This window comes from Cydia splendana, chromosome 3 (genome assembly GCF_910591565.1).
Source record: "Cydia splendana chromosome 3, ilCydSple1.2, whole genome shotgun sequence".
NCBI lineage: Eukaryota > Metazoa > Arthropoda > Insecta > Lepidoptera > Tortricidae > Cydia > Cydia splendana.
In genome coordinates this window covers 6,630,604-6,650,387 of record NC_085962.1, presented here as the reverse complement: position 1 = coordinate 6,650,387, position 19,784 = coordinate 6,630,604, and the positions used below count along the sequence as shown (strand labels likewise).

Below are 19,784 nucleotides of genomic sequence, written 5' to 3'. Positions count from 1 at the left end.
GAAATAACATGCGAAAATGAAATTTAGCCTACCTATAGGCGTGTATTTTAGTATTAGACTAACTTTTCTGCCCTGCTAAGCCAAAGAGCGCTATCTCAAAAGAAAATTCATTGCTAACTTATACTTTAGTTTCTATTACTGAGAATTCCATTTTCAAAATCATTTGTTTTTGAAATACCGCTATTCGGCTTAGGAGGACAGTATTGTGAATATCCAACTAAGAAATCTTCGCGAAAATTGTCTAACGCCTGATAATAACTTTTGGCAAAGTCTCGGCACTGACTGAGTTCGAAATAATACAGGGGTTACTCACCTTTCAGGACATTTAATAATTTAATCGTGTTTATTTTTGTGATTCGACAGTCTACACGATTTATCACTAAGTATTTATCTTTGCCAGAATTCATTATACCGGGTGTGGCCTGTAACACGAGCAAAGAATTAAAACATAAATTGTACTCCTCAAACCGTGACACTTTAGTTCAACAACTTTAAAAAATTATTAAGTATTTAGACTCCCTATTTTTCATACAAAATAAATATTATCTTCAATGGACGCCATCGCCACGCCATATCATTGTGATTGACGTTGCTTGTCACGCCTTAAACATAACAAAATTCGCAATACATTGCGTCTTAGATTAAACTTTAAAGTGTATTAAAAATCAAACCACAAGTTATTTTTAAAAGTCGCTGAACAAATGTTGGTCAGTATGAGGAGTACAGCCCACAGTTTAATTTTTTGCTCATGTTACAGGCCACACCCGGTATAAAGATGAAATACTAAAATAAAAACAAAGAACCTTACCTCTAGGAGTCTCACAAAAATATTAAGTACTTTTCAAACAAATCTCAAATCTTTGAAGACAAATCGTTTTTGTTCTGTTTATTTTCTCACGTTTTATCGTTCTTTGATATTGCTAACTTAGTAGCTTTTAATGTACATAGTGAAAAAGAGTAGAAAGGACAAAATTTGTCAAGTTTACAAAATAGGTATTTAATTGACCGGAGCGTAGCGAAGGTCTACGTTTCGACTGGAGCATTTTGCTTTTGTATGTCCGGATGTTCTCCTCTACAGGTCGCAATTCTTAACCGAATCTCGTGAAATTTTGTGACTGGATTCTATGTCTAAATAAAAATTTTTTGTCCGTCCGGATTTTTTATTTTTTTTAAAATGGCGTAGTCGTGATAGCTCGCGCCTAAACAAATAGTGGTATCGGTAATATACGGCATACGAGTGTTTTCTTTTTGAGATATGTTTATAGATTAAATGGCCAAAAATTCAGAAAATTTATTTCGCTGGTTTCGGAGGTATTGAGATATTTAATTTTAACTAATTTTAATTTGAGAAGGAGTAGCTAAATTTCGTCAACCCATCTAAGAACTATTTGGCTCAGTTTGTAAACGTTCGCTTTTTCTGTTTGCACAGAGGGTCTGGGTTCGATCCCCAGTAATTGTATGCTGGGATATTATAACTTTTTGTATTTTTTTACACATAAATTTCGTATTGTTTTTTTTTTAATTTACTATATTTAAAGCTCTTAGCACCATGTTATTTAAAGCTCTGCTCGCGAGGTCTACAGCTCACAGAGCCACTAGTTTACTTTCAGAAGAATTCTAATAATTCTGATATTCAAATGAGTGTCAAGTCAGGTGAAATAGAATTCAAGTTCGAACAAACTAAAAAAAATAGATGGTATGGTAGTAGATTAGATAAACAGTATGTTTTATGTCATCACTTAGGGCCACTTGCACCACCACTAACCCGGGGTTAACTCGTTAACCCAGTATCAAATTGTACTGGTACCCATGGTAACTCCAGGTTTAACCGGTTAACCCGGGGTTAGTGGGATGGAGCAAGTGGCGTTTAATGTACTAACATCATTTTTAAACTCTTTTGCTAAACTTAAACTTATCGCATAGATTTGTTTACAAAGCGTAGGTAGGTAAAGATGGATGGATCACATCGAGTCAACTAATTAGCGTGAGTTTTTAAGAAAAGTTAATCACTGTCAGTTGTGTGACTATTTGTAAGCATAAAAATGCAATAAAAACTTGGTTGAACAAAACTGACCGCTATTAACTTTTCTTAACTACTCACGCTAATTGGATAGGTACCTACATTATTTTCTGAAAACTTCCACAGGCCTCCAGTTTGGATAGATACATATATCCATGGTCTAATAAAACATGGTCTTCTATTCCCAGAGTGACACAGGCCTACGTCACAATAACATGGCCGCTATATATAGCGCTATCGCATATTATCATATAGCGCTGTCGCATGATGACGTAGGCTTGTGTCAGTTAGGTGACCTAGAAAAGACGGGAATGGAGTACCAGGCGGAGTATATTATTATACCATGCATATATCCAATTTTACAAAAGTCGACTGACTTTATGCACAGCCGGCAGCACATGATTGGCGCGAGAGTATCTCGCGGCGAGATAGACTACCCGTCCCTCTTTAATTAACATAGTTAGAAAAAGACGGGTAGTCTATCTCGTGCGCGAGGTGCTAGGCCTACTGCGAGTGATTCGGGTCATGGCTGTCAGAACAATGAGTCACACTTCATGCCTCGCGAGCAGCAGGTGACATAACCCGTAAATGAGTCAGTCCCTGAGGCCAAGTCGGACGTACATTTTGACATGAAAATGATATCTAAATGATGTCATTTAGTTATCATTTTTCACATGCGTTTCGTTAGTAGGTAATTGTATTGGCGCAAGAAGCACGGGCGAATGATGACAAAGTAACATAATATTTTTATTTATTTATTTATATAGCCCTCTATTCTGAACATGATTGATGGTTTTTAGTAGTATTTTTAGTTTTGAATGTTTATATGAAGTCTCTTGGTTCAGTGTGCCTGTCGGCACAGGCCTCCTCATAACAGTAAGTCGTAACATAATATAATTATGATGTCAAACTGTAAATTTGAACTGGCCTCCCTGTGCGAAGAGAATGAAGTCTATGAAACCATTTATTATGCGTGGTGCGTGGTCCAACCCCCGTTTGACCGGTTTTTTTGCATCGCCGCATTCGCGTACGCCGCTCCAAAAATACGGGACGGCATGTCATGCTCAAACTTGTTGGAGATATACTGCCGTATTCGAACTTCAAGATATTCACAAGAGACGACACATACTAGATACGTTATAGTTTAGATATCAACTTTTAGGGGTTAGAGTTTTTATTAAACCATAAAACAAATAAATATAAATATTGTATAAAAACTTATAAACTAAAAGTATCTAACTATTCTAAATTAATAAAAATAAAACATCCCTAAACCTAAACTACAATAAAAAAACCGGGCAAGTGCGAGTCGGACTCGCGCACGAAGGGTTCCGTACCATAATGAAAAAAAAAACGGAAAAAAATGCAATAAAAAAAACGGTCACCCATCCAAGTACTGACCACGCCCGACGTTGCTTGACTTTGGTCAAAAATCACGTTTGTTGTATGGGAGCCCCATTTAAATCTTTATTTTATTCTGTTTTTAGTATTTGTTGTTATAGCGGCAACAGAAATACATCATCTGTGAAAATTTCAACTGTCTAGCTATCACGGTTCGTGAGATACAGCCTGGTGACAGACGGACGGACGGACAGACGGACGGACGGACGGACGGACGGACGGACGGACGGACGGACGGACGGACGGACGGACGGACAGCGAAGTCTTAGTAATAGGGTCCCGTTTTACCTTTTGGGTACGGAACCCTAAAAATCACCCCTAAATACTTTCGGATACTTTTTCCTTAAATTTCAAACGTACGAGAGTCATCTTCTTGAGATTAGCCCTCATTTCGCAATCACCATCATGAGGTTCCGTCTCTTTGTACCCAAATTGACGTATGTGCTCCGCTGCTGTCTTTTTACAAAATTCCAAAGTTTACTAACACTAGTTGATAACATGATTAAAGCAATTTTGGAATCAGTTTTGAATTTACAGTTGGCCGAGGAATCGTGGACCCAAGCGTCTCTTCCAATTCGATACGGTGGGCTAGGGGTATGCAAGATTGCGTGCGTCTCCGCACCGGCGTTTTTGTCTTCTGTTTATATCACAGCAGCTCTCATAAGTAGATACTACGGGATTTCCCATCAAACTATGAGACTGTTGGCTTGGCGGATGCCAAGAACGCCTGGTCTATTGCCTGCCCGGGCAAAGAATTTCCCGAGTATCGGGAATCACAGAGGCCCTGGGATGACGTCCAGTCCAAAATTATATACGACGACCTTCTTAGCCGCAGCACTAGTTCAGAACGTGCCAGACTCTTGGCGGTGGGGACCAAAGAGGCCGGGGCCTGGTTGCACGCTTTTCCTTCGGTGCACACCGGTACCTTTTTGGAACCCAAGACCATGCGCGTGGCAACCTGTTTGCGGCTGGGTGTCCGTGTTTGTGCTCCTCATCGGTGATCTTGTGGTGCCGATGTCGATGTTCGCGGCCACCACGGACTTTCGTGCCAGAAGAGTGCTGGGCGTTTTTCCACGACGACATCTTGTTTTATTTTTAGTTTAGGTTTCGGGATGTTTTATTTTCATTCATTTAGAATAGATATGAACTAGTTCTCTTTTGCAGCGCAATTCGGGCAACCAATGTCACTTTTACGTTAGATAGAGTAAGATATCTATTAGATGTGAATTGGATCTCTAAGTCATATCCTGTGGAAATCGTTCAACAGTATCTCCAGAATCGCGCAAATGTCAAATTTGACAGGTTAGATCTTAAACATATCGTTATCGTATCTTGGTGATGTCCAAAAGATGTCTATTTCAAAATCCGAATCGGGCCCATATATCCTTCACATCCTAATCTGACACGCTCGTAAACTCCAAAAATCACGGCTCGGGCTCCCTACCATTATATTTGTCCATAGAAAAGTCTCCTGTTGCCTGGGACGTTTTTAATCCATAAAGCACGTTATCCGTAGTATGTTATGTACCTATGATTTATTGGTTAAAGAGAATTTATATTTAAAGTTTGTACTTACCTTTTTTTTACGGGAGGTAATTTAAATTTTGGTTTTTTCTAATAAAAAAATCCATTTTGATAATTAACTCCCCATTCCATCTTTTTACCTAAATTGTTAATAGAAAGTACCCTCAAGAAATACTACTTAGCCGGGTTTTATTGAATGCACATTTATTTTAGAGTGATTGTCAAGAAAGTGGCATCGACAGGTTAAAGTTAATGAAAACATTTTTTGTATTTTTTTTACTTTTAAGAATGCACATTTATTTTAATACGTCCCTCATATTCCAAATGAAAAGTAGAGTGTTTAACTCGGGTGAAAGGCATCATTTCAGTCTCGGACTCAGTGCGTTAGAGCGCCAACCTAACTCGTCAGAAATGGGTGCCTTTCTTCCCTTGATTAACAATCTACTATTTCATTATATCATCATTAAGTATGCCTAAAATGCGGTATAATCCCATAGGTATGATAAAAAGACTCATTCAACACTATATAAGAAAATTTCTTATTTATCCCGTAGTGGCGCTTAGTCCTCGTTTTCCTCTCTGAATATTACGTTACGTACGTTTTAAATAAATAAATTGGGGACATCTTACACAGATCAACCTAGCCCCAAACTAAGCAAAGCTTGTACTATGGGTGCTAGGCGACTATATACATACTTATATACATAAATACATACCTATATACATAGAAAACATCCATGACTCAGGAACAAATATTAGTGTTCATCACACAAATAAATGTCGTTACTGGGATTCGAACCCAGGACCATCGGCTTCGCAGGCAGGGTCACTACCCACTAGGCCAGACCGGTCGTCAAATTTTATTATTTTTTTATTATTATAAGAGTTAACCTGCTTTTGCACCTATGATTTACAATAATCAAAATATCTAAAAAAAGTCAAGCGTAGGGGGGTAGGGGCATAGCTATGGTTAATATACCGACATACATTTTTTTTCCATAATGTTAAATATCTGGGAGACCGAGCTTTGCTCGGAAAACATATTAAATCTCAAAAATGTGCGTTTTCCCAGAGATAAAACCTAGCTAGATCGATTTATCGCCCCCGAAAATCCCCATATAGCAAATTTCATCGAAATCGTTAGAGCCGTTTCCGAGATCCCCTAAATATATATATAAATAAATAAACAAGAATTGCTCGTTTAAAGGTATTATTATTAGATAGATATCCTGGGACATCTTACACAGATCAACCTAGCCCCAAACTAAGCAATGCTTGTACTATGGATGCTAGGAGACGATATACATAATTATATAGATAATACATACTTACATACATAGAAAACACCCATGACTCAGGAACAAATATTTGTGTCCATCACACAAATAAATGCCCTTACCGGGATTCGAACCCAGGACCATCCGCTTCGCAGGCAGGGAGGATGTTAATTGCATCTTGACGTGTAAAGGTGCCCTTGCAGCTAATTTGCTAAATAAATGTTTGAATTTGAGACAGAGTCATTTATTATCGATGCTGAGCCGAAGCGAGAAGGAACCGAGTTAGAAGTTAGAACTGAATAATTTAAACAAGTCTGGATTAATATAAAGTTTCACACCTAAGTAGGTACTTCACCAACAATACAAAATTGCTAAAGCTACTTAAGTATAGTCTTTGTAAAAGTCCAATTTCTTAGTGGAAAATGTTTTCGTAATAAAGGTGCTGCCAAGATTTTAGATTTGGCGTAAGCGTTAGGAGAGCTTTTTGTTGGGAATCCCTGAAGTATGAAAGAGCTTCCTTAAAATGTTTACCTTTATAAAAGGTAGCTAATTGAAATTGAAATTGAAAGGTAGCTAAATGTCACATTGGAAAAATACATCTACTTTGACTACTTTTGTACCCATAGTAGGTACGATTTAAACGACTAGGTTTTTTTGAAATTGAAAGGTAGCTAAATGTCACATTGGAAAAATACATTTACTTTGACTACTTTTGTACCCATAGTAGGTACGATTTAAACGACTAGGTTTTTTTAATAATCGATATGAAAATGGAAGCATAAAACTTAGATAATTGTACATTTTATTTGACTTTTATTTAGCTCATTAGCGAAATTATCACCTTTCCACCCGGTACAGCTCACGGAGGTCTTTTTGAATTGAATATTTCGTCGGGTGACAAGCAAAAGTCACTAAGTACCACCACAAGTTCATAGCCATAGTGAACCATATTAGTACTAAAAGAAGGTCGATTTTTGTTTAATTTTTAGTATATAGTGACTTGCTTGTCACCTGACGATTTTATTAGCCTTGTTGTTTTAGACTAATTTATATACTTTAAAGTTATGTTTTTTACGGTTGTATATACCATTTACATTATTTGGTGAAATTTGGGTCGTTGTAATACTTGTAATGACATTTTGACAATTTGGGGCCTTTAAAATTACAGGCTCCTTTATCGTAAAACGAAGTAGGTATTACACTTTTTTTATTGACTGCAAATAAGAATAGGTAAATAAGAGATGAGGCACATAATATACGGTAAAGAACCAATTTGATTAAGCACAAGGTTTGAACGATTTGAATCAAATACAATATTGAAATGTAAGGAGTGAAACTAAATATAAAAAGTGTAGAAACATGCGAGATTTATTTTTATTTTTATTACAATTACATAATTAGGTACCTAAATAATGACACGAAAAGGCATGCAAATATGTATTACGCATCAAAAAATTTGTAGGTAATTCTAGGAATCCGAGTAATTATCCAAGTACTTTTTTATTCAAGCTCAAGATCAAATATACTTTATTCATGTAGGCCAGATGTAGGCTTGTTGCTAAACAAGCACTTATGAAGTAAGTAAGTATTTCGTTACATATGTAGGTACATATATATTATCCTAAGCTAAAGCTTAAGCAATTTATTCATGTTAATATTATTCCATAATAATATTGGATATTTATTAATTTTATTATACAGATCAAATTTAATACTAAGAATTTGACTAAAAGGTCGTCAAACATAAAAAAATGTATATATAAATATACTAGTCTAGAATGTTTCTAGAATAAAATCTAATATCTGGGAGACCGAGCTTTGCTCGGAAAACATATAAAAACTCAAAAATGCGCGTTTTCCCAGAAATAGTTTAGTTTAGCCGTTCAAGTGGCGGTCAACCAGTTAATGGTCGGATCGAAAAGCAGTAAACTGGCGGCCCACCACTCACGGGTCGATGCGAAAACCAGTAAACTGTCGGCCACCAGTGAGTGGTTAATGAGGTGTTGCCGTATTTAGAGGTGAAATTGAACGCATTTAAGGATAGTTACGCTCTTCTAACGCGCACAATTAGGTAGCGAGTTAGACAAGGATAGCATACCGTAAGAAACACAAAAACACTTTGGTATAAAATTTGTTGGTGAGGACCATTCATTCGGGTTTGTAAAATTCTCTTAATCTGCGCTGACCACCCATCGAGGGCCCGCCACGTGACTGCTTTTGCGCAAATCCGCGGCGCCACTTGACTACTTTTCGCGTTTTCGCTGGCGCCACTTGAAGGGTTAATTTAGTTTATTTATTTCATAATGATAATAAATTACAGTATAAATTATTCTTACGCTAATCTATATGCAATAAAAATAATAATAAGACCTAGCTAGATCGATTTGTCGCACCCGAAAACCCGCAAATATAGCTAATTTCATCGAAATCGTTAGAGCCGTTTCCGAGATCTCCGAAATATATATATAAATAAATAAATGAATAAATAAACAAGAATTGCTATTAAAAGGTATTAGATAGATAGATATTTTGTCAAATAAAAGCATAACAAAAGAAGTAGGTACAATACATTGGAATATCCATATATACCCTCATCATTAATCAAATATACCTAATAAATAATGAATCCCACGTTGTTTTATCATTCCTGTAGTCTTGTGTGGTATAATAAGCTTTAGAAATAAGTTTACGCTTTACATCATTCTTAAATGTATTAATTGATAATTCAGGAATATTATCTCTGCAATTTGAACTATCAGATTTTTTGAGTACAAAAGGGCTTTATTAACTATTAAGAAATGTGTAACAAATTCGACAATCAAACTAAGAGCTCTGTGGGCCAATCAATGTCATTATTAGAAAAGCCTCATAATACCGGTGTGGACATTTCTCACGTATAAGCGTGCGTACACTAAGATAAATTTAAAACGTGACAAAATATTGATACTAATATCTTAATATCAATTTTGAGATGTTCAAGATCCTATTATCAATCGTCAAAATTTATCGGTGTTAATAATTAGGTTGCAGTATTTCTAATAAAAATACCAATAATCGTAACATAAATCTAACTTTATGTGTCATGTCATGTGTTTTAATTATTTTTGACAGGTACCTCTTACATACTTTTAGGTACAGTCAACAACACTCCCAGCTGTACATCGGTGGACCTTACGCCTTTTGTAATAAGGTCCACCGATGTACAGCTGGGAGTGTTGTTGACTGTACTACACATGTACTTTTTATCATAAATCACTTTGTAGACTCGCACCTGAACCTTATAATATAATATTTAATGTGTTAAAAGTTTAACACATATCCTCTTCCAGGAAATAAAAAAAAAATTACTGGAGACCTCGGGTGACCCTAGGGCTGGCTCATTCCTAGGTCAACGAGTAGGCATAGCCATCCAGCGGGATAATGTAGCCAGCCTCATGGGCACCCTTCCGCAGGGCACAGACTTGGGGGACCTTTCATAGGCCTTTCATATTTTTTCTACTGTTGTTTAATTTTTAAGTAGGTTTATTTTAATGTTAGTTTAGTTTTGTAGGTAGTTTTAATTTTAGGTTACATTTATGTTATCTCCAAAGTTTAACTATTAACATTTCTTATGAAAAATCTATCTTGAACATTCAAAGAAGTAACCATGTTTATCACTATCACACCTTATAAAACACATGTTCGCGATAAACTCAACAAGTACTGAACGGATTTTCATGCGGGTTTCACTTATCAATAGATTGATTCTTGAGGAAGGTTAAGGTGTATAATTTGTTAACCCGTGCGAAGCCGGGGCGGGTCGGTCAATAAGTAAATATCAAAATTGCCATTAAATAGATAAGCCGCCTCACTACAGTGACAAAATTATATAGCGTGACCAACTGAGAAAGCAACAACCATTGCAAATATTAAACAAAAGTGACTTTTTACTCCAAGAAAGTCCACAAACGCTGGCCAGGCTGTTTCTCATAAATACCGAGTTATTTTTCCATTAAGTAAAAGATTCTTCGACGGCCGTGAATTCAATATGTTTCGCTTACCAAGTGCCACCCACACTATCAAGGTCGTTACCTACATACATTATTTTCCCTTTTCCTGGTAAATAAGACCACTCCCCACCACCTGGGAAAGTCAGTGAACTACGTATCAAAGCCTGCATATGGCCAGATAGTGTTCAATCATCATTGAAGTACAACCAACTTTGCTGAGCCTTCCCTCTCTCTTTTGAGTGGGCGATTTCGGTTGTTTTAGGGGGAAGGTTGACAGATGACGCAGGTCAGGCACGTTGGGCAAGGACTTGCGTTCGCGCAGGTTTCGCAAACGTCTTGCAGTGTTGTGACGGCTGCTATTGGGTGAACACGTTGTGAGTGCTGTGCGCAATTTTGAACGTTCGAAAGTGATGTGTATACACGAAAGGGCTTAAACAACAAAGGTAATGTTCTCGTTGCATAATTTGTGCCAGTTGCGTTTTATCTTTTTTGTTTGTTTGGTTGGGAAACCGTTGCGTTGGGTAAGCAAAAACAATGTTTTTAATGATAATTTTTATTGTACTTTGAACCTTTTTTTGGTAATTGTAAAGGTCGTTTTTGTGTTAATTAAAGTAGCTTTGTATGAAAATGTTACAGTTTTGGATTTTATAAAGTTGCTATTTAACATACGGCCTTAAAAATTAACCCCTATTGAAGAAAAAACGGGCATGATATACTGGGGGTAGGTACTTGCAAGTAACACTTAGCATCGTAAATATTTATAAGTTATATTTAAATGTCTATAAACATCTAAAATAGAATATTATACCGAAATGAACTATATTGAACGTTAAAAAATAGTTATTTACGATACAAGTGCGGAAAAGAGGAAATTCGAAACGAGTGGCGATAAATTAAAACACGACCGAAGGGAGTGTTTTAAATCGACACGAGTTGCGAATTACCTATTCGCACGTGTATCGTACAACGTTTTACAGTACATATGGCCCTTTAAACTTTTGACATACGCACGAAAAGCTATTTTACGCACTAGTGCGGGAAAATAGGACCATATGTACTGTAAACAATGTTTCGTTATAACACGTTTCTAATAATAATAGGCCTTTTCATCTGTGTCAGATGTTATAGCAGCATCCGTGACGACATTTGCTTTTGTGGCTTATACCTGAGGGGCTACCGCGACAACCGAAATTCGCAAATTGCGGGGATGTTTCTCTTTTACTCCAATGAAGGCGTAATTAGAGTGACAGAGAAAAATGACCGCAATTTGCGAACTTCGATTTTCGCGGTTATAGCCCTGTACCTACCTATAGTCCTATGCGAGAGACGATCCCGCGTCCACACACACAGCCCTAGTAGCATTTTCGTTGGGGCCCACGGTGCCAACGGTAGGGAAAACGTTGGGATGAGGTTCGTTCCGTAGCCAACATTAATTTTGTATTGGCCCACCATCGCATTTACCAACATTCGCTGTGGCACAGATGCCCAACAATGGGCCTTTGTGTATTTTGGTACCGTTGGCTAAACAACGATAATATTCGTTGGCCCAATGATGACATATATCGCATTTACCAACATTGGCAGTGGCAGTGATGCCCAACAATGGGCCTTTGTGTATTTTGCTACCGTTCGCTAAACAACGATAACATTCGTTGGCCCAATGGTGACGAAAACCGCATTTACCAACATTGGCTGTAGCACGGATGCCCAACAATGGGCCTTTGTGTATTTTGGTAACGTTGGCTAATCAACGATATCATCCGATGGCCCAATGATGACAAATATCGCATTTACCAACATTGGCTGTGGCACTGATACCCAACAATGGGCCTTTGTTTATTTTGGTAACGTTGGCTAGTCGACGATATCATCCGATGGCCCAATGACGACAAATATCGCATTTACCAACATTGGCTGTAGCATTGATGCCCAACAATGGGCCTTTGTGTATTTTGGAAACGTTGGCTAATCAACGATATCATCCGATGGCCCAATGATGACAAAAATCGCATTTACCAACATTGGCTGTGGCACTGATGCCCAACAATGGGCCTTTATTTATTTTGGTAACGTTGGCTAATCAACGATATCATCCGATGGCCCAATGACGACAAATATCACATTTACCAACATTGGCTGTAGCATTGATGCCCAACAACGGGCCTTTGTTTATTTTGGTAACGTTGGCTAATCAACGATATCATCCGATGGCCCAATGATGACAAATATCGCATTTACCAACATTGACTGTGGCACTGATGCCCAACAATGGGCCTTTGTTTATTTTGGTAACGTTGGCTAATCAACGATATCATCCGATGGCCCAATGACGACAAATCGCATTTACCAACATTGACTGCAGCATTGATGCCCAACAATGGGCCTTTGTGTATTTTGGTAACATTGGCTAATCAACGATATCATCCGATGGCCCAATGATGACAAATATCGCATTTACCAACATTGACTGTGGCACTGATGCCCAACAATGGGCCTTTGTTTATTTTGGTAACGTTGGCTAATCAACGATATCATACGATGGCCCAATGACGACAAATATCGCATTTACCAACATTGGCTGTAGCATTGAGGCTCAACAATGGGCCTTTGTGTATTTTGCTACCGTTCGCTAAACAACGATAACATTCGTTGGCCCAATGGTGACGAATACCGCATTTACCAACATTGGCTGTGGCACGGATGCCCAACAATGGGCCTTTGTGTATTTTGGTAACGTTGGCTAGTCAAAGATATCATCCGATGGCCCAATGATGACAAATATCGTATTTACCAACATTGGCTGTGGCACTGACGCCTAACAATGGGCCTTTGTGTATTTTGGTACCGGTGGCTAAACAACGATAACATTCGTTGGCCCAGTGAGCACAAATATCGCATTTACCAACATTGGCTGTGGTACTGATGCCCAACAATACCAGTTGAGTTTGCTTGTGGCGTCACTAGATGGCGTTACTGTCTCCAAACATCGAAGTTATGGTTATTTTCTCGATTATTCCGGATATAATCATAATATTTTTTAAAAGTAACTTTTAAATCTAATAGCTATAACTATAAAATTTATACATAAATTTAAAAAATTGTATTTTACCAACATATTCTCAATATAAATCTCAAAAAACATAAATCTCGCTTACGAAGTTTCGAAGTGCGGTTAGTATATATACAAATTAGAGTGTATAGTAATTGTACTTGCTTCGGCAGTACATATACTAAAATTGGAACGATACAGAGAAGATTAACAACAACTGCTGCCTAGCCTAGGGCCTTCATGTGGATACAACCAATGCCTACCGTAGTGTAATTGTAATATTTATCAGCAAAGGCCCAACGTCGTATTACACAACCACTTACTTAACGTAGGGTAACTGTAGGACTCGTAAACAAAAGCCCATTACATAATTAGACTGTAGGCACACTATAAATTACACAACTATTTACCTACGGTAGTATTGTAAGAATCCTACACAAGGCCCAACGTTAAAGTTACAATGTTGGCCCTTTGTGGGACAAGCTGTGTTGGGCCTTCAACCTGGTGCACGACTACCTACCGACCTACCTGACTTGCCGTTGGGTAATTGTTGAATTTGCAAACAGAAGCACAACGAAAAAATTGCCCTTTTTTATTTTTTTGCAGTTGGCCCTACAGCAAGCCATACGGCCAAATGTAACAATTAAGCAACCATCAAACAAATGTGTATAGGCCCAACCACGGCCCAACCAAAACCACCACCGTTGAATAATTGTATGATTTATTTAAATAGGCCCAACGAAAAAATTACTCTAATGGCCCTCTGTTGGGAATCTTCGGGAGGGCCTTTGTCGAGGGCCCTCCAGCAAATCGTACGGCCAAATGTAACAATTAACCAACCATCAAACAAATGTGTATAGGCCCAACCAAAACCACCACCGTTGAATAATTGTATGATTTATTTAAATAGGCCTAACGAAAAAATTACTCTTATGGCCCTCTGTTGGGAATCTTCGGGAGGGCCTTTGTCGAGGGCCCTCCAGCAAATCGTACGGCCAAATATAACGGTTGCCCAACTAATACGTAAACAAAGGCCCAACAAAATCCCTACAAGAAAATGCTATTAGGGAGCGGGTGTATGAAAAAAAAAACCCTAAATATAATTTTACTTCTTTTAAAATGATTTCTCTTGTTTATTGATGATCAAAACTAAATTAGGGTAAATTAGGCTAATCTGAAACATGGCTTATATACCGGTGTTGCGTTCAGTATATATGCTAATCAAACGAAGGCTTCTGATAGAGGACCTTACGATTTAACCCCCATGTATGTTCAGTGAAAATAAACAAAATCTAAGATAAATATTCACTCTAATTAAATCACAAAATAAAAAACACAGATTTTTATATTACCTATTCCGGCTATTTATTACCTTATAAAAAAATATATACTGACTATTTATACCTGCGATGTGTTTGTATTAAACATGTGAGCGGAGTGGTTTCTGAATAGAAATGTTACTTATTAATTTATTTGAGGATTACTTGACGATTAAGACCTTCCTAATTGGCATCTATTATGCAAATGCGTACTGATTATGTGCCGGCTTGTACGTTGTTAACAACCGGCTTTATCGCCTATTAATACATATAGTACAATGTAATCCATTACCGATACGATGGAAATTTAATCACCCCTGTATTTGAAAATAACTTAAAATAAGCTTACGTGAAGTAGCTTTACTAAATGATTTTTGTACATAGTCATACATCATCATATAAATAATGGTGAACAAAGTAGCCAAATATAGTAAACACATTTGATAGAAATAAGGTAGTGTTTCGATATATTTGGCTACTTTTGACCGTCATAATAATACGAGTATTATACATATTTTGATGCTGACCGTACCTAGTGTACAGATGTAGTGCATAATTATTTCTCATCGTATTTTTATGGAAACGTACGAACGTGTCTTGTTGTTTGAGTCAGTCTCGGTACAAAAAGTACTGGGGTTGACCGAAGTGGCATGACAAATACGAACGTTTCCGACAAAATACGATGGAAAACAATTATGAACTACATCTGTAACTAGGTTCTCAATGTAACGTCACAAATCACGTTGAGCCATATTGGCTACGCGTTTTGGGATTACCTTCTACCACCACTCATAGTTCGACGAACTGACGACGAGGTCAACGAAACGATGTCATTTGCCAAGATGACGTGCCAACCATCGAAAGATTTTCATCCTAATGGTACTGGCAAATCAGAGCTGTACGCGGGAACTCCCCTGGGTGCGTAGCCAACGTGCAACCATTAACGCTACGTAGCGAACGAAACGCAAATGTCTTTCCTAAGGAGAGAAATAGGGCCGGATTTGTCCGGCCGACTCTGATAACCATGTTAAAAAAAAGCAAATGTCTTTGTCGCACTAAGTTTGGAAGATTGATAGAGAGAAATAACAACGATACGTACTTACACATTATTATGGGCCCCATTTCGGATTTTGAAATAGACATCTATTAGATATCTTTTAGACATCACCAAGATACGATAACGATATGCTTAATTAAGATCTAACCTGTCAAATATGACATTTGCGCGATTCTGGAGATACTCTTGAACGATTTCCTCAGGATATGACTTAGAAATCCAATTCACATCTAATAGATATCTTACGCTATCTAACGTAAAAGTGACATTGGTTGCCCGAATTGCGCTACAAAAGAGAACTAGTTGATATCTAAACTATAACGTATCTAGAATGGATCTAGTACGTGTCGTCTCTTGTGAATATCTTGAAGTTCGAATACGGCAGTATGTCATTACTACCGACTGCGTTGCTGCCTAGATTTTTGACATTTACTACTACTTAACTAAATCCGAATGGTACCCTTATTCAAATCAATACTCTGATACGATGATTGTTACTATGTCACGTATGTTGGTAGTGTCTTTGTTAGTATAGGGTATATGTAAGTAATAGTCAGGTTTGCTTGCTAACCGACTGGATCTAAACGCCTTTACATTTACACAAAACACGGTCAAGTACAACCTGTGGTACTTACTCGTAAATGCTTACATGTTTACAACTCGTAGGGCTATTAGGGTTAGGATATTTTTATCTAGATTCAAAACAACAACATAGGTAATCGGTGTGATACTGGAAGGCTTATATGCGATTAGAAATTTTATAGCGATTTTAACAGGTAAAACCAAGGAAATGAGGAAGCAACCGCAGAAACAATATGGAACTCATTATCTTTAAACAAAACCACGGAAATAATTAAAAACAGTTGTCATAAGTACGGGTACCTACATAATTTTGTTTTGATTCAAATTATCAGGACTTATTTGAAAGCGCGCAGAACCGGAGTTCTGGCTGGTTGCAATAAATCGTATTAACATTCTACAGAAAAAAATATTTAAGCCGGCCAGGTAACATGTTACTTTAATTACTCCCCCATTTAGCTTCTGTTGGTAACTACAGTCGCCATCAGATACATCGGAGCGGTCGAGATGCACAAAAATATTTCAACACACACTCTAACGCTTTGACAATAGAGGCGTGTTCAGATGTTTGTGAGCACATTGGACGCTCCCATATATCTGACGGCGACTGAACACATAAAGGTTCTTTCGTGCTCCTCGCAATAAGTTTTATTCTTATTAATGTGGATCGTAATTCTGTGGCAGAATCATCTGTTTAACGGCGCTCCACTATTTATTTTGGTTTTAGGCGCAAGGTCGTCCAGACATTTTGATCAGATATCATTTGTTATTTTTGTAGATAATTTTGCAGTAAACTCAGTTGATTATAAAGATAAATCCTAGGTTTATCTGCGTGCAACTAATTTGTGATATAAATCCATTCTAAACCAAATCTTATACCTACTATAAAACCAGCTAACTGCATTCTTCATCTTACTCGCCATACTCCAGGCCAGGATTCTTTGCAAGCGGGTGGTTAATTTATGGAATTAAAGGGTTTTTCAATTGGCACGGGTAGATTTTGGCGGCCCGTAGCGATCATTTTGTTTTTGTGACATCTGTCAAATCCTTTTTTTATTATTCATTTACTTATTGCAAATCACCGTGGCAGTTACACGATTGAACAGCATGTCCAAATGATAAAACTTTAATATCATATTGAGTGTGTGCAAACGTTGCACGCAAGGCGGTGTGTTTTGTATTTCACAAATAATTTATAGGTACTAAGAAAGTCTTACCATTTAAAGGTATTAAATAGACGTTCACTGTATTGGCAGCTTGGAAATTCCCTCTCAGTATCACCGGGAGACAACACTTCGGACACGTGGTCTGAGGCATTGAGATGTCCCCTCCACGGGTCACTCAAGTTAAGCCATAGAACCCTCCCGCTTCCTCAGACCTGGAATACAATTTTAGTATGACACGTATTACAACATTTTCCTCTATTTAGTTATCCTAAAACCTCTCAAACGTGTCAACCTAAGTACAGTCGCCACGTCCATTAGCTACCTTTTAAGTAGCTTAACTAGGTCGGCCGATTCTATTTTAAAAATTTGATATGGTTTTCATTTTGTTTTGATACGACTTTGGTCTTCACAAAATGCAATTAGAAGTCATATCATTAAGCATCTCGTGAACTGTGTGAGTGAGTGAGTGAGTGTCGTACCAGGTGGTCTAGCATAAGTTGCGTTCTCGCGCGCGACTCCGTACATCAAGCGCGACTTCAAGTATGGACTCGGGCGCGAGAACGCAACTTATGCTAGACAGTAAAGGGCTGGCTTCGGACCTACCAAGGTGGAGACAAATTCATCACGCTACACCGACAAGAGCCCACTCTTAAATTGAATGAATGATGAACTGAGTGTGCGTAAGATGCCTGAAGACATGACTCAAGGTCGTATCCAAATACGATTATATCATATCAAATTCTTTAACTAGAATCAGCCTCCGGGCCATGCCTAATCGTTAGGTAAAACTTTAAATGCTTTCGACAGTTCCGGTATATGTACATGTGACCTACGGACACTCCACAACATAAGTCTGGAAACTTTGACTAGTACCTACAATTACCACCAATTATCAGTGCCAGATTAGAAGTGCTAACTTTTTCGTCCCAAGCTTCGTCACTTGTTAGTAATTAGTTGTGACCTTCCAATTCCAAAGCTCCCAGCCCCCACACAAAGGGTCAGATTTGCTCTTCAACTTCACTTCAATACCGTATTTGGTTTATTGGATTTAATTATTGGGTTAATCACTACTTATAGAATTTATAATATGTTTTTGTGTGTTTTTCCCGGATAAGAATTGTTGATATATCGCCATTGCCGGATACGGCAAGTAAGATTGATGACGATGATGTTGATGGTGTGTTTTTTTACGTGTATCCATAATATGTGATAATATAATTTATGAATCCATTTGGACACATCGACCTACGACCTTTCTGCAAAAACGCGTGTCAGACAAGATAAATAGACGATAATATATCAACTAAAATAGAATTTATAACACCAATTTATCAAGTACTTGCCACTTTTGCATATAACTTAGTGGATACATGGACTAATAATTCATATCATCATATGTATCCATTAGGCTACATAAAAGATCTGAAGACCTAAAAACGACATGTGCTGTCGAGTAAACATCTAATTGCACTACTTAAAATGCTTTACACACCTCATGAGAGATCTAGCTTACGTACAAATCAAGATTGATTTATTTAATTCGCTAGAATTTGGTAATTACGTAACCTGTTGGATACATTGACTCCTCGAGGTCAGCGACGTGCGAGTGCGATCGCATCCAGTGTGATAACCTCCAAACTTGTTTGAAATACATAAATAGAAATATCCAAAAAAACTACAATATAATACCATTACAATAAAAGACTATGTAATATTTTAGCAAATTACAAAACAATATTATGAACTAGCTAATTATCCACATAGCAGTAAAACGAATTGTACCTATATTATTTTTTTAATTGTACCTATATTGTTATGCATTTGAAGTCATTCAATTTTGTACCTCTTTGTCGTGCAACAAAGCACTCTATAACTATGGTTTGAATTAGTTTTCTAATTTTAAAACCGTTGTTATGCTAATCGTGGCAGATTAAACATAAGGTTTCAAGGTTATTTGGCGAAACCGGTTACCTGTGTTGTTTCTACCGGGTAATATGAGCAAAAAATTAAACTGTAGGTTGTACTCCTCAAACTGACCAACATTTGTTCAGCGACTTTTAAAAATAACTTGTATTTTTTTGCACACTTTAGAGTTTATTCTAAGACGCAATGTATTGCGAATTTTGTTTTGTTGAAAGCCTGACAAGCAAACGTCAATTACACTGATGACAGCGTACATTGAAGACAATACTTAATTTGTACGAAAACTACGATGCTTAGGCACTTGTCCCACCGCCGACGATGAGCGATAAGCGAGTAGAACGATAAACTAGAAACGAGTGGGCGAGCGGCGAGAAGCCAGTGTTAGCTCCAATAGTTTTGTCGCTCGGCTATAGGCGAGTGTTCCAGTAAGACGGGCTATTACTCGCGTCACTCGCTCGGGCGGTGCAGCGTAGCCGAACA

The 19,784-nt window shown here is 37.6% G+C and overlaps 1 protein-coding gene across 1 annotated transcript in view; it reads left to right on the top strand.

The window, feature by feature from the left end:
- Positions 1 to 10,407: 10,407 nt before the first annotated feature.
- Positions 10,408 to 19,784, top strand: part of LOC134806409 (proton-coupled amino acid transporter-like protein pathetic) — a 45,548-nt gene continuing 36,171 nt past the window's right edge. Inside the window, exon 1 of the mRNA XM_063779675.1 lies at positions 10,408 to 10,654. The gene's annotated coding sequence lies outside the window, so the exon portion shown is untranslated. The remainder of the gene's footprint in view (positions 10,655 to 19,784) is intronic.